Source organism: Chrysochloris asiatica, unplaced genomic scaffold, assembly GCF_000296735.1.
Source record: "Chrysochloris asiatica unplaced genomic scaffold, ChrAsi1.0 scaffold00110, whole genome shotgun sequence".
In the NCBI taxonomy this organism is placed as follows: domain Eukaryota; kingdom Metazoa; phylum Chordata; class Mammalia; order Afrosoricida; family Chrysochloridae; genus Chrysochloris; species Chrysochloris asiatica.
This window is the reverse complement of record NW_006408628.1, coordinates 7,515,956-7,538,990: the sequence shown is the minus strand read 5'-3', so window position 1 is coordinate 7,538,990 and position 23,035 is coordinate 7,515,956.

The window sequence follows — 23,035 nt, the reverse complement described above, 5'->3', positions numbered from 1 at the left end:
GATCTGCCTAATGCATTATGTCTTTTGATTTTTTGACTGTTGCTTCCATGGATGTTGATTGTGGATTCAAGTAAAATGAAACCCTTGAGAAAACTTCAACAATTTCTACATTTATCATGATGTTGTTTATTGGTCCAGTTGTATTTTTGTTTTCTTTATATTGAATTGTAATTTATACTGAAGACTGTAGTCTTTGATTGTCATCAGTAAGTGCTTCAGGTCCTCTTCTCTTCCAAGAAGCAAGGTTGTACCATTGGTTGTTAATGGGTCTTCCTCCAATCCTGATGTCACTTTCTTCATCATATAATCCAGCTTCTCAGATTACTTGCTCAGTATACAGTTTGAATAACTATGGTGAAAGAATAAAACTGTATGCACATCTTTCTTGATTTTAAACCATTCTGCATTCCCTTGTTCCGTATTGTCTCTTCCACCCATAATACTAATGTCTAATCTCTTTTCCAATTCTTGTGTTTTCAGGTATTTTCTTTTCCCCCATATTTATCTGATTATGGACCAATTACCCTGAGCCTTAATTTCCACATCTGGAAAGTGGAGGTAAAAGGACTCGCCTTATTCTCTCTGGTTAGTTGTTGTTGTTAGGTGCCATCTAGTTGTTTCCAACACATAGGGACCCTCCCTATATACAACAGGATGAAACACTGCCTGGTCCTGCATCCTCCTCACAATTGCTGATCTACTTGAGTCCATTGCTGCTGTCACAATGCTGATCCATCTCATTGGGGGTCTCCCTCTTTTTCGCTGAGCCTCCACTATATCAAGCATAATGTCCTTCTCCAGGATATAGTCTCTCCTGATAATATGTCTGAAGTATGAGAGACAAAGTCTGGTCATCTTGGCTTCTGAGGAACATTCTGGTTGTATTTCTTCCAATACAGATTTGTTTTCTTCTGGCAGTCCATGATACTTTTAATATTCTTCTCCAACACCATAACTTAAATGCATCAATTCTTCTATGGTCTTCCTTATTTATTGTCCACCTTTTACACACATAAGAGGTTTTGAAAATACCATGGTTGGGATCAGGGACACTTTAGTCCTCAAACTGACAATTTTGCTTTTGACTACTTTAAAGAGGTTTTGTGCATCTGACTTCCCTAAAGCAATACATTGTTTCATGTTTTTATCTCAACTTTTTCATAAATTTATTTCTAGGCTACATGGTTCATTTGCAAATTTTTTCAAATTATCTCAAATCTCCAAAATATTTTCCAATATATTTGTTGAAAAAAATCCACATATAAGTGAACCCCACCCACAGAGTTCAAACATGCATAGTTCAAAGATCAGCCATATATCTAATTTCACTTTAAGACATTCTGAAGCAGCACATTCCTGTAATGTGGAACCCTTCTCGCACTTTCTTCAGTCTCCTTCATCTTCTTGCTTTGCACCGCATTGCACCCATCTGAATGGTGGTGTTTCAGGTGCTTCTCTAAATTTGCTGCATGATCTTCAATCATATCTGTGTAGAAAAATTTACATGAACTTTTATTTTCAATCTTTTCATACTTGAAAAATTCTTGACATAGATTTTCTCTGGCTCATCCCATACTGACAGATTTCCGTTCACATGAAACTCTGCTCAGAACATGATGCAGTTTAACCAGATGTTTCAGATTCCTGACTAGAGTGTTCTTGACCTCCGGGAATCCCTCATATCTTTGGTAAGCACAGCTCACAATACTCCGCCATTTGACTTCTTGACTGCTGCTTCCATGTGTGTTGATGGTGTGTCCAAGCAAAACAAAGACTTGGACAACTTCAATCTTTTTTTCATTTATCATGATGTTATTTATTGGTCCAGTGGAAAGGATTTTTGTTTTCTTTACACCATACTGAAGACTGTGGTCTTTGCTCTTCATCAGTAAGTATTTTAAGACCTTTTTGCTTTTAGCAAGCAAGGTTGTATCATCTGTATATTGCAGGTTGTTAATGAGTCTTCCTCCAATCCTGATGCCATAGTCTTCTTCCTATAATCCAGTTTCTCAGGTTATTTGGTCAGCATACAGATTGAATAAGTATGGTGAAAGAATACAACCGTGGTGCACACCTTTCCTAATTTTAAACCATTCAGTGTTCCCTTGTTCTGTTCAAACAACTGCTTCTTGGTCTATGTACAGGTTCCTTATGAGCACAATTAAGTATTCTGGAATAACTCATTCTCCACAACGTTGTCCATACCTTGTTAGGATCCACACAGTTGAAAGCCTTTGCATAGTCAATAAAGCATACATAAACATCTTTCTGTTATTCTGTGCTTTCATCCAAGATCTATCTGATGTCAGCAATGATATGCTTTATTCCACATCCTAATTTGTGACTCATAATGACCCTGTATAGGGTTTCTGAGCAGCAACTGGTGGGTTTGAAGTGCTGACCTTGTAGTTAGCAATTACCCTATAGTGTCATATCAAGACTCCATTCTATCTGGTAGCAAGGTTATAAGCATCAACTTAGTTGATGTTCCTGCAAATGATTTGATGCTCTCAAGGGTTACCGAGATGTCTTTGCAATTCTAGTCATCCTTCAATACCAAGATCAAATGTCGTCTCTTCCTCTGCTCCTCCCTGGTTCCTGTCCTTGCTAGGCCAGAAAAGGATCACCTTATGTCTCCTCCTTCTCTTTTGGATCACTCCAAAGTCTTCTTTAATTTGGAATTGACTTGTGTGTCTATCTTGCTCACCAGACTGTGATCCGTATAAGGATAGGCTATGGGTTTCATTCAGGCTTGTATCTTACTATCTGCTGTGTAGACAATGACTAACAAATGAAGACTTTGAGATAGGGTGTAACGCTGATCAGTACCTAGTGACTCTGACTGCAGATGGCTCCAGGCAGAGTGGAGAGCTCCCAGATGAAGCCTTCTGCATTGCAGCTGATCCTGGCAGAAGCCCTGTTTCCAGCTTGGCTTTTGGGCCTTCAGCCAACTCCCCTCCAGCCTCTCCTTCATCTCAATCAATTGTGAATTGAAGGCAGGAAGCTTGACTTGCATGTCCATTTCTGAAGACAAACATATAATTTCAGGTCATGTCCAGTACCATTGGAAGGAGCTCAGGTTTCCCTAAGTGGAAACAGCATACTCTGAATGTTATTATGGGCCAAGAGGCATGTTCTGGAGAGAGACCTGGCATTTATAAGCAAAGGTTACCCTTCCTGCCTGGTGACAGGACAACCCAGAGAGGACGCAATCAGCAGTTAATCTAGAAGCAGGAGACCAGACTAGCACTGGGATACCTGCCAGAATTCTGGATGCCAGTCACTGTGGACTCTGGTTTCCAGAGGACGCTCTAGAGTCACCCTCCTTTCTATGTGGGGGTCTCAAAAACAAGACATGCTGGGGAAATTGTTGGAAACAGTGGAACTCTGGACATTAATTTTCCCTTTTAGTTTCCCCTTCATATCATGCAGAGATTGGGCCACATGGCCTGAGACCCATTAAGTGCTGGTAAGAGTTTAACACCAGTTGTCTAGAAAAAAAGTCTTGATTTATGCTGTCTGCTTATTTCTACTGTGTAAATTCTTCCTTTGTGGTTGATTTCACTCTAGAATGTGATGTTGCTGAATTCAAACTTGGGTAGAGACGTACACACGGTTATGAGTTGGCATGGGCTATAAGAATCAGTTCTACTTTTTTTTAACTCTGAGTAGGAAAGAATTCGACAGCCCTGAACATCAACAACAGCAACATCATATAGTAAAGTAAAAAACACCATGAGAGACCAGGGAAGAAAAGAAGCAGCTTTACATTTTAGGATCTTTAGAAACATTGTTTTCCTGCTCTCTGAATAAACACAAATCCCAAACCAGTTACCACTGAATGGATTCTGATGCCATGTGCTTCCGAATTGTTGTTGTTGTTATGTGCCATCGAGTCAGAACTGACTCATAGAGATCCTATGCACAGCAGAACAAAACAATGTCCGATCCTGGGCCAACCTCACTACTAATGCCACACTTGAGTCCATCAATGCTGCCACCTGGCCAATCCATCTCATTGGGGGTCTTCCTCTTTTTCTCTGACGCTCCAACCTACCAAGCATGATATCCTTCTCTAGCGACTGTTCCCTCCTGACAATATGTCCAAAGTATAAAAGACGAAATTTGGCCATTTTGGCCTCTAAGGAGCATTCTGGCTACTCAGATCTATTGGTTCTTTTGGCAGTCCATGGCACTTTTAGTATTCTCCTCCAACATCATAATTCAAAGGCATCAATTCTTCTACCATCTTCCTTTTTCACTGTCCAGCTTTTGCATCCATGTGAGGTTATTGAAAATACCATGGCTTGAGTCAGGTGCACCTTTGTCCTCAATCTGACATCTCTCTCTCTGATCTTCAACACTTTAAAAAGTTCCTGTGCAGCAGATTTACCTAATTTACCTAATTACAATACGTCATCTGATCTCTTGACTGCTGCTTCTGTGACTGTTGATAGTTTATCCAAGAAGAATGAAGTCCTTGGCAACTTCAAACTTTTCTCCATTGATAAGAATGTTGTTTATTGGTCCAGTGGTGAGGATTTTTGTTTTCTTGACATTGAGATGTAATCCATATAGAAGGCTGTGCTCTTTGATCGTCATAAGTAAATGTTTTAAGTCCTCTTCACTTTCAGCAAGCAAAGTTGTATCATCTGCATATCTCAGGTTGTTAATGAGTCTTCCTCTAATCCTGATGCCATGTTTTTCTTCATAGAACCCAGCTTCTTGTATTATTTGCTCAGCATACATGTTGAATAAGTATGTTGAAAGAATACAACCTTGTGGCACACCTTTCTTAATTTTAAACCATTCAGTATTCCCATGCTCTGTTTGAACAACTGCTTCTTGGTCCAGGTATAGATTCCTCATGAGTACAATTAAGTGTTCCGGAATACTCATACTTCGCAATGTTGTCCATAGCTTGTCATGATCCACACAATCGAAAGCTTTTGCATAGTCAATAAAGCATAAGTAAACATCTTTCTGATATTCTCTGCTTTCAGCCAAGATCCATTGGACATCAGCAATGATATCTCTCGTTCCACGGCCTCTTCTGAATCCAGCTTGAACCTCTGGAAGTTCTCTGTCAATGTATGATTGTAGCCATTTCTGTATTACCTTTAGCAAAACTTTACTCACTTGAGATATCAAAGCAATTGTCCGATGATTTCCACATTCCATTGGGTCACCTCTCTTTGGAATGGGCACAAATATGGCTCTCTTCCAATCAGTTGGCCAGATAGTTGTCTTCCAAGTTTCAGTGAGTGCCCCCTGTGCTGCCTCACTTTCTTGAAAGATTCCAATATTTATTCCATCAATTCCTGGTGCCTTGTTCTTTGCCAATTCCTTCAATGCATTTTGGACTTCCTCCCTGAGTATCATTGGCTCTTGTTCATATGGTACCTCTTGAAATCATTGAACATTAACCATTTCCTTTTGGTACAATGACTCTGTGTATTCCTCCCATCGTCTCTTGATGCATTCTGCATCATTCAATAATTTGCCCAGAGAATCCTTCAATAACGAAAAGTCGAGGCTTGAATTTTTTCTTCAGTTCCCCCAGCTTGAGAAATGCTGACCATGTTCTTTCTTTTTGGTTTTCTGATTCCAAATCTTTGCATATTTTATTATAATATTTGGCTTTATTGTCTTGAGCTGATCTTTGAAATTTTCTGTTCAGTCCTTGGAACTCCTCATTTCTTCCATTTGCTTTAGCATCTCTATGCTGGAAAGCAAGTTTCAGAGTCTCTTCTGACATCCATTTTGACCTTTTCCTTCTTTCTTGTCTTCTTAATGACTTTTTGCTCTCTTTACATATGATGTTCTTGATATCATCCCACAACTCTTCTGGTCTTTGGTCTTTAGTGTTTAATGTATCAAATCTGTTCTTCAGATGATCTCTAAATTCAGGTGGGATAAATTCAAGGTCATATTTTGGCTCTTATGGACTTGTTTTCATTTCCTTCATTTTCAGTTTGAATTTGCATAAGAGTAATTGATGGTCTGTTCTACAGTCTGCCCCTGGCCTTTTTCAATGATGATATGGAGCTTTTCCATCTTCTCTTTCCACAGATGTAGTTAATTTGATTTCTATGTGTTCCATCTGGCGAGGTCCATGTGTATAATCATCTCTTATGCTGTCAAAAGAAGGTATTTGAAATAAACAAATAGAATTTTTGAATAGAACTGTGAAACTTCTATTCTGAATAGAACTTGAAAATTCCTTTGACCATTACCCAGTAAGTGCTACCCCAAATTCATCTGCGCTGAACTTGTACAAGGAGCCTTGGTGGTGCTGTGGGTTAGGCTGTGGACTGCTAATTGCAAGGCAGGTGGTTCAAAACCACATTCCATCTCATGGAAGAAAGATGAAGCTGTCTATTTCCTTGAAGATTTAGTCTCAGAAGTCCTATGTAGGGTCACTATGAGTTAGAATTCACTTGATGGCAATGGTTTTGTTTTGTTTTGTTTTTTTTAGGAACTTGTATAGGTGTATTCAGGGCTGGTTACATAATTTACAGGCCCCAGTGCAAAATGAAAATATGGGTCACTTGTTCAAAAAGGTCCCTGAGTGGCATAAATGGCTAAGCACTTGTCTAGTAACTGAAAAGTTGGCAGTTAGAACCCACCCAGAGGTGTCTTGGAAGAAAACCCTGGTGATCTAGTTCAGAAAAGTTACTTACAGCCATTGAAAATCATATGGAGCGCACTTCTATTCAGAAGCACATAGGGTCAGAATCTACTCAGTGATGGCTGGTTAGGGATTTGTGTGTTTATTCAGAGAGCAGGAAAACAATGTTTCTAAAGATCCTAAAATGTAAAGCTGCTTCTTTTCTTCCCTGGTTTCTCCTGGTGTATTTCACTTTACTATGTGATGTTGTTGTTGATGTTCAGGGCTGTTGAGTTCTTTCCTACTCATAGTGACGCTGTTGTAAGGTTTCCGAGGACAGCTTGGTGAGCTTAAACTGCTGACCTTGTGGTTCAAACTGACCTTGCAATTCAGGACATTCACCTGCAGAGCCACACCAGGACTCCACTATATGATGTAGTACTGAGTAAATAAAAATTTCACATTTGAGTATTAGCCTGAATTTTACTGTTTATCTTTACATTGTGCAATGCCAGTCTTAGTTACAATTTAACATGTGAAGTCACTGAGATGACACAACTGTATTTCGTAGCTCATAAATGACATAGTGGAAGCTGCACAAAACAGACTCTACTGTTTTGATTCACTTCTTGGTATGTAGACTTTCTATCAACTCTCTCTACTTTTGGCTTCTGATCAATCAGGAAAGGTGGGAAGGAAATAGATCTATGAACTGCCTCATCTTTCCTTCTTTGTTATCATTTTCAGCACAAATAAGTGCGATTAATATAGGAAATCAATGCAAGAAAGAAAGATCATGATTGGGCTCATTGATTGTTCAGATTTCTTAGAAGGCATTGCCAAAGCAAAATTTAGCTCTAGTGATGATGTGGCCTCTCAGAGCTGTCAGTACTCTGGTGACTCTGTCATAGATACACCTTACTTACCTTGTACTTGCTTGAGTCTTGCTGACAAATTATGTAACTGGAGAGCACCACTGAGTTTCCATGGGGGATTGGTTCCAGACTCCCCTTTGAGTACAAAATGTGTGGTACTGTAGGATAAGTACTGGACTATAAGGTTGGTTTGAACAACCATTCCTTGGAAACCCTATACAGGGTCACTATGAGTCCAAACTTTGACAGCACTTAACAACAAGTCCCTTATATAAAATGGTCTATTTGCAGGAAATCTATACACATTCTCCCGCATACTTTAAATCATCTCTGTTGTTGTTGTTAGGTGCCATCCGGTCAGTACTGACTCACAGAGACCCTACGTATAACAGAATGAAACACTGCCTAGTCCTGTACCAACCTCACAAGTGTTGCCACATTTGAGCCCAATGCCACTGTTCCAATCCATCTCATTGGGGGCCTTCCTCTTCCTCTTTTTTTCCAACCCTCCACTTTACCAAACATAATATTCTTCTCAAGGACTGGTCCCTCCTGATAATATGTCTGAAGTATGAGAGATGAAGTCTGGCCATCCTGACTTCCAAGGAATATTTTGGTTGTACTTCTCCCAAAACAGATTTGTTTGTTCTTTTGGCAGTCAATATTCTTTTCCAACACCATAACTCAAATGTATCAATTCTTGTATGGTTTTCCTTATTCACTGTCCAACATTCATATGCATATGAGGCTATTGAAAATACCATGACTTAGGTCAGGTGCATCTTAGTCCTTAAACTGACATCTTTGCTTTTCAACATGTTAAAGAGGTCTTATATGGTAGATTTGCCTAATGAAATACTCTGTTTAATTTCTTGACTGTTGCTTCCTTGAGTGTTGATTTGAACAAAATGAAATATTTGATAACTTCAATCTTTTCTCCATTTATATGGATGTTGTTTATTGATTCAGTGGTGAGGATTTTTGTTTTCTTCATATTGAGATGCAACCCACACCAAGGGCTGTAGTCTTTTATCTTCATCATAAGTATTTAAAATCCTTTTTGCTTTCAGCAAGCAAGGTTGCATCATCTGCATATCTCAGGCTGTTTATGAGTCTTCCTCCAAATCTGATGCCACGTTTTCCTTCATATAATCCAGTTTCTCAGGTTATATGATCAGCATACAGATTGACTAGTATAGTGAAAGAATACAACCCTTATGCACAGCTTTCCTAATTTTAAACCAGTGTTCCCTTGTTCTGTTCAAACAACTGCCTCCCTGATACAGGTTCCTCAACGAAGTGTTCTGTAATACTCAATGTTGTTCATAGTTGGTCATGATCTACAGGATTGAAAGGCTTTGCATAGTCAATAAAGCCCAAATAAACATTTTTCTAGTATTTTTTGTTGTTGTTGTTCAGACAAAATCCATCTGACATCAGCAATAAAATTCCTCATTCTACATCTACTTCTGAATCTAGCTTGAACCTCTGGAAGTCCTCTATCAATGTATGGTTGCAGCTATTTTGATATTATCTTTTGCAAAATTTTACTTTCATGTGATATTAATGATATTGCCCATGACTTCAATATTCCATTGGATCACCTCTCTTTGGAATGGGCACAAATATGGATCTCTTCCAGTCAGTTGAACAGATACTCGTCTTCCAAATTTCTTGGCATAGATGAATGAGTGCCTCCAGTGCGAGATCAGTTTGTTGAAAGATTTCAATTTCTATTCCATCTATTTCCAGTGCCTTGTTCTTTGCCAATGCCTTCAATGGGCTTCTTCCTTTAGTATCATTCATTGGCTCTGGTCATATGCTAACTCTTGAAATGGTTGAACATTGACCATTTCTTTTTGGTACAGTGACTTTGTGTATTTCATCTTCTTTTGATGCTTTTTGCATCATTCAGTATTTTGCTCATATAATCCTTCAATATTGCAAGTTGAGGCTTGAAGGTTTTCTTCAGTTCCTTCAGCCTGAGAAATGCTGAGTGTTTTCTTCCCTTTTGGTTTTCTAACTCCAACTTTTCACACAATTAATCATGATACTTTACTTTTTCTTCTTGAACTGCTCTATAAATTTTTCTATTCAGTTCTTTCACCTACTCATTTCTTCCATTTGGTTTAACATTTCTGTGCTGGATAGCAAGTTTCAGATTCTCTTTTGGCGTTCATTTTGGTCTTTTACTTATTTCTTATCTTCTTAATGACCTTTTGCTTTCTTCCTGTATAATATTCTTTATGTCATCACACAACTCCTCTGGTCTTCAGTCTTTAGTGTCTAATGCATCAAATCGATTTTTCATGTGATTTCTAAATTCAGGTGAGATATGTTCCAAGTCATATTTTGACTCTGTGGACTTGCTTTAATTTTCTTCAGGTTCAGACTGAACTTGCATATGAGCAATTGATGGTCTGTTCCATGGTCTGCCCTGGCTTTGTTTTGGTTAATGATATGGAGCTTTTCTACTGTCTCTTTCCACAGATGTAGTCAATTTGTTTTCTGTGTATTCTATCTGGTGAGGTCTATGTGTATAGTTATCTTTTGTTGTTGTTGTTAGGTGCCATCGAGCTGGTACTGACTCCTAATGACCTTATGCACAGCAGAACAAAACACTGCCTGATCCTGGGCCAACCTCACAATTGTTGCCATGCTTGAGTCCATTGATGCTGCCACTTGGCCAATCCATCTTGCTGGGGGCCTTCCTCTTTTTCTTTGACCCTCCACCTTACCAAACATGATATCTTTCTCCAGTGACTGCTCCCTCCTGAAATTTGTCTGAAGTATGAAAGACAAAGTTTGGTCGTCTTGGACTCCAAAGAGCACTCTGGTTGCACTTCTTCCAAAACAGATCTATTGTTTTTTTTGGCAGCCCATGGCACTTTCAATATTCTCCTCCAACACCATAACTCTAAAGCATCAATTATTCTACGGTCTTCCTTATTCACTGTCCAGCTTTTGCATGCATATGAGGTTATTGAAAATACCATGGCTTGGGTCAGGTGCACCTTAGTCTTCAAGCTGACATCTTTGCTCTTCAACACTTTAAAAAGGTCTTGTGCAGCAGATTTGCCTAATGCAATACATCATCTGATCTCTTGACTGCTGCTTCCGTGACTGTTGATAGTTGATCCAAGAAGAATTAAGTCCTTGGCAATTTCAATCTTTTCTCCATTGATAAGAATGTTGTTTATTGGTCCAGTGGTGAGGATTTTTGTTTTCTTTATATTGAGATGTAATCCATACCAAAAGCTGTGCTCTTTGATCTTCATCAGTAAATGTTTTAAGTCCCTTCACTTTCAGCAAGCAAGGTTGTGTCATCTACATATCGCAGGTTGTTAATGAGTCTTCCTCCAATCCTGATGCCACATTTTTCTTCATAGAACCCAGCTTCTTGGGTTATTTGCTCAGCATACAGGTTGAATAAATATAGTGAAAGAATACAACCTTGTCGCACACCTTTCTTAATTTTAAAACATTCAGTGTTCCCATGTTCTGTTCAAACAACTGCCTCTTGGTCCATGTACAGATTCCTCATGAGCACAATTAAGTGTTCCAGAATACTCATACTTCATAATGTTGTCCATAGCTTGTCATGATCCACACAATCGAAAGCCTTTGCGTAGTCAGTAAAGCATAGGTAAACATCTTTCTGATAGTCTCTGCTTTCAGCCAAGATCCATCAGATATCAGCAATGCTATCTCTCGTTCTTTTTAGGTTGTTTAAAAATGGTATTTGTAATGAAGAAGTCATTGGTCTTGTAAAATTCTATCATTTAATCTCCAGCATAGTTTCTATCACCAAGATCATATTTTCCAACTACTGATACTTCCTCTTTGCTTACAACCTTTGCATTCCAATTACCAATAATTATCAATACATCTTGATTGCATGTTTGATCAATTTCAGATTGAAGAAATTGGTAGAAATCTTCAATTTTATTATCACTGGCTTTACTGGTTAGTGCATAAATTTGAATAACAGTGGTATTAACTGGTTTTCCTTGTAGGCCTATGGACATTATCCTATCCTGCATGTCCACATATCAAGAACTGAGTATGTGCCTTTTGATGATGAGTGATGCCATTCCTCTTCAATTTGTCATTTCTGGCATAGTAAGCCATATGATTGTCAGATTCAAAATGACCAATACTTGTCCATTTCAGCTCATGAATGCCTAGGATATTGATGTTTATGCATTCCATATCATTTTGATAATGTACAATTTTTCTAGAGTCATACTTCTTACATTCCAGGTGGTTCCAATTCATTATGTCCCTGTATAAGGTTTCAGAGGAGCTACTGGAGGGTTTGAACTGTTGACCTTGTGGGTCACAGTCCAGTGCTAATCCTACAGACCTGTTGTCAAGTTAGCTCTGACTTATAGCAACTGTACACAGTACAGAAGGAAACACTTCCCTGGTCCTGTGTCGTCCTTAGAGTCATTGCTATGTTTGAGCCCAGTGTTGTTATCATTGTGCCGGTCTATCTCACTGAGGGTCTTCCTCTTTTTCACTGACTTTCCACTTTACCAAGCATGATGGCCTTTCCTAAGCAGCGATCCTTCTTGACAGCATGTCTGAAGAATGAGAGGTGAAGTGTCACCATCCTCACGTCTAAGGACCATTTTGGCTGCACAAGACAGATTTGCTTGTTCTTCCAAAAGTACATGATTATTTTAATATTCTTCTGCAACACCATAACTCAAATGCGTCTATTCTTCTATGGTCTTCCTTATTCACTGTCCAACTTCCACATGCATATGAGGCTATTGAAAATACCATGGCTTGGGTCAGCCACACCTTAGTTCTCAAAATGACATCTTAATTCTTTAATACTTAAAAGAGGTCTTTTGTAGCAGATTTGCCTAATATAATACACAGTTTGATTTCTTGACTGCTGCTTCTGTGAGTGTTGATTACGGATCCAAGACAACTAAAGTAGTCTCTAGATTATATATAATACCTAATACAATGGTGTGGCGCTGTGGGTTAATGTGCCAGACTGCAAAGCCATTTGAACTGCAAGGTTGGCAGTTCAAGCTCACCAGGTACTCCTCGGAAACCCTATACAGGGTCGTTATGAGTTGGAATCGACTCAATGGCACTTAACAACAACAACAATACAATGAAAATGCTATGTGCATTATACTTTACACTATCTCTTAGCCTCTGAGTGATTGTTTTGACCACTTAATGGCCCAAATTGACTAGTGAGATTCTGATTTGGTAGACAGTACACTGAGGGCTAAAGCACTGTATGATAAGGTAGGTTTGAACCAGAAGGTCGACAGTTCAAACTCACCAGCCCCTCCTTGGAAACCTATACAGGATTGGAACAGACTCAATGGCACTTAACAACAACAGTAGTGACAGAAACTCAAAGAGGTCCTCACAGCTCAGTTTGAGAAGCACTAATGAAAAGGAAGTGAACTCTCAAAGGAAGGAGAGACCATAGAGACTAGCAGAGAGTGGGGGCTCAGTAAATAATTATTAAATGAATGAATGTGTGAATAGGTTAAAGGAAGAAGATCTGAGAAACCTGGAGTCACTGGGAAAAGGTTTTAGGTAGAAGTGGTTTTAGCTTTTCAACCAGTTTTATGTAGCCCCCCCCCCCATTGTCCTTTCTCTTAAATTTTCAAACACCTAATCCAGTTAAATCTTTCAACAAATTGATGAGCACTGAAGGCACTCACTCATCCATTCCAAGAAATTTGGGAGACTTTCCCAGCTAGTGCACCTCACGCATAGCCACTACCAATGTCTGTCACTGGTGGTTTGAGTGTTGCTGTTGAACAGGTTTCAGTAGATCTTCCAGATTATGATAGACTATGAAGAAAAGCCTGGATATCAACCCCTGAAAACCCAATGGATCACAGCAGTTGGATCTGCAACCGATCATGGGATGGAGCAGTACCAGGCCACATTTCATTGTGTAGTATGTGGGGTCACCATGAGTCAGAAGTTGAGTCAATAGCAGCTGACAACATCCTCCCCAGTGCTAGTTAGAGGGGCTCACTTTATACTGTTGAATGACTGAAGTGTGCGAGAGAAGCTTCAGAGACCAAAGGTGCACAGTGAGTTGAGGGCTGAGGAGGGAAGTAATCAGAGCCTTCCCAACTTTCCCTCGTGAGTCGGTTTCTCTTTTCTCACACTGGTGCAAAACACCCTGCAGGTCCTGACCTTGTCTGCATGTAAATCCATCAAGTAGCTTCATTTGGGAGCCCTCAGGTGTGTGCATAGGATGGAATGGGAACCTCAGAAGTCAAGGACTGGACAGTGTTTAAGGGACAACCAAAACCAAACCAATTGCTGTTGAGTCAATTCTGACTCCTAGATACCCAAATGGACAGAGTAGAACTGCTCCACAGGGTTCTCAGGGCTGTAATCTTTATGGAAGCAAACTGCCACAACTTTCTCCCTTGGAGTGACTGGTACATTTGAACGGTTGATCTGTTTAACCACTGTGCCACCAGGGTTCCTTGGGTTTGAGGAGGAGGGTGCAAATTTTAGCTCTGGCAGCCTCTCAAGGTCTTCAGGGAAGAGCTCTCAGCCACCTCCCATCACCTGTTCCTGCATCTCACCAGGGAAAGTCAGGAGCTAAATCCCCATGGATTTGGGTGTCTGGGGCACAGAAATACCACCTGGGTCAAATGCCTACTCCCTGAGCTCCAGCTGGAAGGCTCCGCTCTCTTCTTGGAACTTCAGAGACTTTTATCTGAGCCTCTGCTTCTAAGGCACTTGTCGCAGCCAGCCTTGTGACTTGGGTGGTGTCTTTTCTCCTTGTAAGCAGGTCCCTGATGATTTATCTTTGTGTTTCTTTCTACACTCCCACCCCAAGTGCTTATTTTGTACAGAGTTGTCCATAATAGGTATTGCAACACATGCTGCTGGAATGAACCCTGGAAGGTCTATGCCCTTTGCTTTTAGTACATAAGTGGGTGGGTGGGCTGCAGGGTTTAAGGGCTGCCCCTTTTGTTGGGTTTCATTCATTAGGTTCTTACAGTGTAAACACCAGGGCAGGTTCACAGGTGCCATGGACTAGAGGCCAGGAATGATCTTGAGCAGGTCAGCTAATTCCTGAGCTGAGCTGGAAGGGAGGGATGTTGTTGAAAGGGACATCCTGTTCCCATGGATCTCCAGATGAGGAAGATCCAGTATCAGCAAAGAGTGGAGGGGAGACCACAGGAACTGGCCCATGAAGAAACTGGAGCTAGCAAGGGGTCTTGCCATGCAACTTCTGAATCCAAATGCCATTCTGTGGAGAGTGAGAACAATAATTAGAAAACAGAAGAAAGATGCAATGTATTTGGTGGCCTTCCATGTCCACTTTTAGCATCCACCTGCTCTTTTCTGGCTCCTTTTGGCATAGATATTCTGGGCAATCATTCTACACTTCTCTATGGTGACCCATCAGCAAACTTCCCCTTCCAAAAAAGAACCTTTCCTTCCCTTTCTTGTCTCCAATGAGAGCAACAACAAAAACAATGACTATGTTGTTGCTGTGTTAAGTACCTTCTAGTTGGTCTAGACTCATAGTGATCTTATATAGGGTTTTCCAAGAAGGTGAGTTTGAACCACCAAACTTGCAGTTAAAAGTCTCTTGTTTATCGTACACCAAGACACTTATTTTTGTACCCAGTATTTTACTAGACTCATTAGCTCATTTAATCCTCATGATGACCTATTGAGATAGGTACTTCTATAATCTCGTTCCATAAATGAGGAAACTGAGATTCAGAGAGGTACAGTAACCTGCTTGCTGTCACACAGCTAGGGTCAGAAAGCAATTTATTTGACAGTAACATTAATCACCACACTCTACTGGGTCCCTGAATTACTTCACCATCTTGAATTCTGAAACTGTAGATCCCTGCTGGTGATTGACTGATTTTCAAACCATTTAGAGGTAAGGGGTCTGACACTTAAGATTTTGGCTCATAGCATTTAATTGATTTTTAGGGTTAGGCCCTTGGTATCCACAGCCATCTATTTGATCAGAACTCACAGTAACGCTGTATATCGTTTCTGAGATGGTAAATCTTTATGGAAGAAGATAGCCTCATCTTTTTCCCACAGTGACTGGTGGTTTTGAACCACCAACCTTGCAGTTACAGCTCCAAACCTAACCAACAGTGCCATCAGGGGTCTTTGGCCCTTACTATAGGGCAGAACATCTGTAATGGTGGACTGCTGAACTGATCCTTCTTGTGAGATCAGTCCTAATCTCTCCCTCTTTTATCCTTGGAGCTGTCTCATCCCTTCTTGCTGTTCATCTCAGAGGCCCCAACCCCATGCAGAGGGTCCTATGGGGTGGGATGTAAAACCTTGGTCTCCCAGCACAGATGCTATCTGAGATCCCAACTCTGGGGACAGAGTTGAGTTGGAGAACACCTTCCTCATTGGCTTTTTAACCTATGGAACTTCTGATCTCTTTGGTCATCAAAGCCAGGTCCTCTCTCAGCTGAGTGAGGAAAGGCATAGGGTCAGTGTCTCTGTGGCTGATAGGGCTTGTGATGCTAAGGCTTTGGGGCTCTCCTGGGGCCCTTTTAGGAGCTGGTGAAGATCATGACCATGTGAGGTGCTGGCTGAAACAGTGCTTCTCATTACTTCCTTTCCTGGGAGGCCCTGTGGTCAGCAATGTAGGCAGCATTCAGCTCAATCTGACGTTAAGATCAGTGTTTTCATCTGGGTGAGATGAAGTATAATATGGGCTAGATTTCTTCACTTCTTTGTCGCTGACTTTTCTCATCTGTGAGAAGGAGATAACGTGTCTGCTTTCCTTTACTCCCACGGCGGTACTGTGAAAATAACTGTTAAAACATGAAACACATGTTGATGAGTGGAAAATGCTTTAAATATAAATGAACATAAATTAAACAGTCATTGGTTACAGAGCCAGGAATTAGGCCTTGCAGTGAAGTGGTCACTTAGGAATCCTACCTAGAGGAAAAGACTGTTTAATGAAAATACATTGAATCACAAGTAGACTATTAGTAAATGTTGGTAGGAGTCCTTGGGTGGCACAAATGGTTAAGCGCTCAGCTACTAGTCAAAAGTTGATGGTTTGAACCCACCTAGAGGTGCCTTGGAAGACAGACCTAGTGATCTGCTTCTGAAAGGTACCAGCCTTAAAAACACTATGGAGCAGTTCTACTCTTCATACATGCAGGCAACATGAGTCAGAATCCACTCAGATTCAACTAACAACAACAATAAAGAGGACAGGGGGCTGAACTTTCATGCTCCACACTGGTCAGCCAGACAGTGCCCCCAACTCCCGTCTCCTATCTGTCATACTGAGGAATTTGTCAAGGTTCACAAAGTGGGACAGGCAATAGGACAGATGTCTGATTTGTTGGTTCCACACTTTCAACTTTATCTAACAAGATGGTGCAAGGAAGACGTGGGACACTCTAGTGGTCCTGGTTGGGATTGAGGACCAGAGAAAATGTGTGCCCATGGATTAAACTGTGAAAGAATCTGAACTACCTCCATCCTGACAATGCCCTAACTCCCTTAACTCTAAGACTTTATCTGTGTAACTATCCAGTAAGACCATTAGTGGAGGCTCATTGTACAAAAGGAAATTTGGGGGCAGTGAATGGAGAGGATTTGCCTGAAGAATATTTTCACCTGCTGAGGTCACTTCTTGCTTTCCCTTCCAGGAGAGCACATTCAGATTTAGTATTATGTTCCCATTAGGAATCCTATTCCTTCATCCTCTCACTCATTTGTTCATTTATCATTCATTCACCCATACTCATTTACTGACTCAAGTGGCCTGTTGTGAAGAACTCTTTGAATAAGGGTACTTTGCATCAGTTATAAAGCAGTGTCTTTCTCCTCTTCCCCAACTCACTTTGACCAGCTCTCAAGAGGGAGTCAGACAGCCTATTGCTAATTGTTCCAAATACCTTCAAATACTGCAACTGGAACACTCAGTCCTAAATCCTTCTAATCTGTGCAGTTGTGGGCCTTAAACTATGGATCTGGAAGTTGTGAGTGTGAGGTACCCCATGGACCTTCTTCCAATTTAATAGGTCTCCCAGAGTCCTCTTTCTGTCATTAGCGCTTCAGTTTCCCTCATGTGAGCTGAAAGGCAGGGAATGAAGGGTTGAGCACAGGCGATCATCGGGACCAAGAAGAAGGGGAGCACAGGGAAATAAAGGATCACCTAGTCATTTGTAGGTCACTCCAGCTTGCCCCCAAACTTTGGAGATCAATGTAGATCACACATCTCCCCCTGGGAACCCAGAGTGTTGGTGGAATGGGCTGGATAGGAATCAGAGGGAGAAATGAACTGGGAAGAAAAAGAAGGGACAGCTGGCAGTGATGGTGGGTGGAGGGTGGGGCATCGATGCTCTGGCTATATAGTCCTGATTTAAGCCCCTTGCTATGAGCTCAGGAGCAGAGAGAAGAAGAAAAGGAGAGAATAGAGGAGGGAGAGAAAGAAAGAAGAAGTGAGAGAGGAGGAGAGATAGAGGGACAGAAGTAAAGAGTAAGAAAAAAGGATGTGAGGGGTAAAGAGAGAAAGAAATCAGGAAAAAGAACAAGAAAGAAAAAGGAAGTAGGTAGAGAAAAAAAGAAAACTTGTGTATGGGGGTGGGGAGGACTACTGCTGAGGGGTGCCCTGGTTAGGAAATTCTAAGGGTGTTGCAATTTTGGAGTGTGGTAAAATCGCCTCAGGGTCTCAAGAAGCTAACGGTAGATCCTGCCAGGCCATAATAACAGCCTTTCAGTGCCTCTAACCTGCTCTGGCCTCTCAACTCCCCGGAACACTAAATTCACACAAGCGCAAAATGTAACCCTGCTTCAGCCCTCACAGTCTAATAGTTACCATCATGTTTGTGCTGCACCCACAAGCATCACGGGCAATTAAGAAAGCCATCCATTGCTATCATGGACTGCCATTTACGGGCTGGAACCTGGAGACTCTCCAGGCCACTCAGCCTTCTGATGAGACACGAATGAGCAGGGGAGGAGTGTTGTTTCCCAGGAGAGGAACCCCTGCCATTAGTTGGCAGATCCCAAAGGGAGGCAAACAAAAGCCAAAGTGGCTCATGGAAAGGAAGGAGGTGATGAGGGCAGACATGGGACTCTGCTTGCACACACAGACACGTGCACATACATAGGCACACCTTTCTCAGCAAATGTGCTCTCAAATGCATATGCATGCAACCATGCCTTGTGTACGGACCTGCAGAAGTGTGTGTTTGTGGGATGTGGGTAGAATGTGCATACTTGCATATACATGGACACACATGAACATGCCAGCCCACTGGTATGCACATCCATGGGTGCCCTCAAGCTTTTGTATAAAATCTTCATGCTATAGATATATTTAGATACATAAACCCACAGTCACAGATAGGCAGACAATCTCGCAAATACAAATCTATGTTCATATGCACATGTGTGAAAACATGGATAAATTCTGGCTTGTGCACACACACATATATCATCATCTTTTAATCCAAAATCTGAATGCAAGACAGCTCCGAAAACCATTAAAATATGTATACTCTAGGCTTCAAACGGAGTCTTGATGTGGTGCTGCAGGACAGTACACTGGATCGCAAGGTCAGTTTGAGCTGCAAGGTCAGTGGTTCAAACCCACCAGCTGCTCCTCGGAAACCCTATACAAGGTTGTTAGGAGTAGGAAATGACTCAATGGCATTTAACAACAACCAGCTTCCAACTTCTCTCATGGAATGAATAAGCCTGGATTTGGGGGCTGGGTGAATTAATTTATCAAGGAGAAGAGAGAAAATGCTGGAAGAGAGTTAACCATTCTTTGTTTTGTTTCAATCAAGGCCATTGAGGTGGTTGAGAAATAATTACTGGAGAAGAGCATCTTTCTATGCCTCTGCCACCAGCTACTTGATGCTGTTGCTGTCCCAAGTGTATGATTTGTACACTCTCAGGGAAGGAAATTTCAAAATATTCTTGAGCCTTTGAAGCCAGTACTCACACTCCTCACTTCCATAAAATTTCTGTCTCCCTAACCTGCCCAGGTAACCACATGGAATGAGTTGAGGACTGTAGACTGACTTTGGGATCTTGATTTTTTCATGTTTGAAATTGAGTTTAAGAGTGTTTTCATCCTTTTCTGAGGTTTGGGGTTTATCCTCTCTTTCTGCCTCCCTCACCCCTATTCCCACACTGTTATTAGGGAAAGAAAATTGGAGACTATGTCCATTTTGAGAACGTCTCCCAGAATAATTGTGCCGTGACACACGAGGAGTGTAAATGAAAAACAGGAAGCCAAGCTGCAAGGGCTCGTTTGAAACTGGCAAACTTTGCAACAGAGTCTTTAGCCAGAACATCCACAGATGGCAGCCATTTCCCACAACACCACTTCCGTCAGTGTCTGGTTAAGGATGGAAGTTGCCATTGGTCTGCTCTGTCTCCTGTGGTGGGGATGGTGACCTCCTCCATCAGAACCGAAGGCCAAGTTCAGTGCATTGCTGTTTGCTCCACGTGGCAAATGCTGGAAGCCAGCAGCCTCTGACTACTTTTCCGCTGCTGTGGCCCACTGAGCCAGGGCTCTATCGGAGTCTGCCAAGGACGTTTGTTTTGGAGGTTTTTGGCAGTTTAGATTTGGGTCAGAAGTGGCTTCAAGAAACCTAATTAACTTAAGCATTTTCATTGTGCTTTTAGCACCTTCTCCACCCCAATCATTCAATTTCACTAAATTTTTAATAAAATGTGCTGGGGAGAGCTGAGTATTGAGTGCAGTAGCTACCAGAGTGCTCCAGTGAATGACCACGATGATCCGACGGGGGTGGGGGGGTACTATAGGGAAAGAAGTCGTCAAGGATACCGGGGTGTGCGGTTTCCCTCTTAGGCAGGGATTATTTTGGATGATTTCTCCAAGAGCCATTCTGGTGCTTAGAGACAGCGTAATTAGATATTTGAGTATTTGAATGGCTGTTTCTATAGACAAAGAATCAAGATTACTCTGGGTAGCTCCAAAGGACTGTCATGGGGTATATCAATTTACTGTTTTTTGCAAAATAAAACGTCCCAAAACTTAGTTACTTACATTGACAATCCTTTATCCAGCTCAGAATTCTGAGGGTCGGCAATTTGGGCCAGGCTTGACTGATCTCAGTTGGGGCTCAATCATGCGTCTACAGTCAGCTGACAGGTCTGGTGTAGGGGAACCCACACTGGGATGACTAAACTCTACTCCATGTGTTTGTTCATCCCCAGCTACCCTGATATTGTTCTTGTAGAGGTGACAGGGTTCTGAGAATGCGTACACAAAGTCCTGTATTCTATTAGTCAAAGCAAGTCATAAGACCAGTCACATGCAAAAGGTGTGGATTGTTGTTAAGTGCCAATGAGTTGGTTCTGACCCACAGCAACCTTCTATAAGGCTTCCAAGGAGCGGCTGGTGAGTCTGAACCACTGACCTTGTTCAAGCTGACCTTGCAGTCCAGTGCATTATCCCACAGCACCACACCAGGACTCTAAGGTGTGGTATGGATACAAGAAAGTAATATGGTGGCCACTTTTACAATCTACCACATGGGGCATATATTTACTAGAAACTTCAACAATCCAGAACAGAAGATTTTTGTAATTTGAGAACCAGGAGAACTGGAATAATTCCCCAAATTCCTGACGGTCCCAATTTTGGCCATGGCTTACCTCTCCCTCTAGTCTTCTAATGCTGAACAAGTTTCTTTCTCTCTCACCCACAATTACACCCAGTAGTCCTGGCCACGCCCATTTCTGCTCTTGCCCCGCCCACGTGCTGTCCTCCGTGTGTTGTGAGCAGAAGAAAAAGGAGAAAAGGTGCTGTCTTAGTCTGCTAATGCTGCTGCAACAGAAAAAGCACAGATGAGTGGCTTTATTTTCTCACAGTTTAGAAGGCTGGAACTCTGGTCAGGGCACTGGCCCTAGGGGCAAGAATCCTTGTCTTGTTTACCTTTTCTTTCTTGATTCCTTAGCCATCTCCATGTGGTATCAGTCTTTCTCCATTTGTGCTTCCTTAGTTCTGTGCCTAATCTCCTTTCCTATCTCAAAAGTGATTGGCTAAAAACACACTCTTCACTGATGTGGCCTGATTAACATAGCAAAGAAAACCTATTCCCAAATGGGATTATAGTCCACAGGTATAGGAGTTAGGATTTACAACACATATTTTGGAGGGACACAATTCAATCCATAATGTAGGCCAAAAAAGACAAAGATTGCTAGACTCTGAGTAGATAATAGGATCTCTAGAGAATGATGAAGGAGCCCTGTTGGAGTAATGGTTATGTGCTTGTCTGTTAATTGAAAGATCAGTTGTTCAAAGCTAGACATGACCCAATGGGAAAAAAGACCTAGTGATCTGCTCCCATAAAGATTTCAGCTTAGAATATCCTATGAGGGCATTTCTACTCTATCCTATGGGGTCGCTATGAATCAGAATCTACTCAGTGGTACAAAACAACAAAGAACTCATTGGGGAAGAAACAGCATGTGCAGATTTTCAAAGACATGCCCGTGTGCAGAGAGTGGAAAAAAAGGATGCCAACAACCAAACCGAAGTGGGTTCTAAAGGAGGGATATGTTAGCTTGAGCTGCAGCACTGGAGCCAGGATAGGAAGTGGGCTTGGCCTGGAGGAAAGCTCATATGCTGCCTGGAAAACCAGCCTGCAGCCTGGAGGACTGCCTCTCTTCCTGACTCCCCCAGCCTCCAGCTGACCCTGGGAACAATGCGGCTCTGTGCTGAAGGGTTTCCAGCTGAGCAGCCTAAACTGTGCCTTTTGTGATGGCCTGGGAGAGGAAAAGGAGAAGCTGGGCTGGGCATCTGTGCCAGTGAATCACTCTGATCACATGGTCCTGCCGGCTGCAAAGGCTCTCTGGGTCCTCACAAGGGCATGAGGGAGCGTGGCCTAAGCCCACGCCTAGCGGGTCAGCCTGCTCAGTGGTGTCTCTAGGAGTGATGCCACCCGTGTGTGGTAACTCATGGTGGGTGTCACTACCCTCCTGCCCTCAGACAATCCTTAGTAATGTTTACTATCAATTGTAAAAATAGAATATGCGATGTATATGGTTTTAAATAACTTAGATGTCATATTTCTTAGATCATGTGAATACTAACAACAAATTGTTTTGTAAAATCTACATTAAATTACAACATTATTAACTACAAACTATAACAGTATTAGTAACTAAGCGGACCCCTCCCCCTTTTTTTTCTTACCCACCCCCCTGGTTTCTGACACTCTCTTGACCAGTTCCCTCCCAAGGCTTTGTTAATCCCATTGGTCTTTGCCTTTAAATTGCTATACTAGCATTATACGCCTCAAGTGTTGTGATGAACAAATACGAACCAATATGTTGTTAACAAGGAGCTCTGCTAGCGTAGTGGTTACGAATCGGACTGCGAACCTCAAGGTCGGCAATTCGAAACTACCAGCTGTTCCGCGGGAGAAAGATAAGGCTTTCTGCTCCCGTAAAGATTTACAGCCTCGGAAACCCTGTGCAGGGTCGCTATGAGTCCGAACCAACTCACATAACCACCACCACCACCACTCTGTTA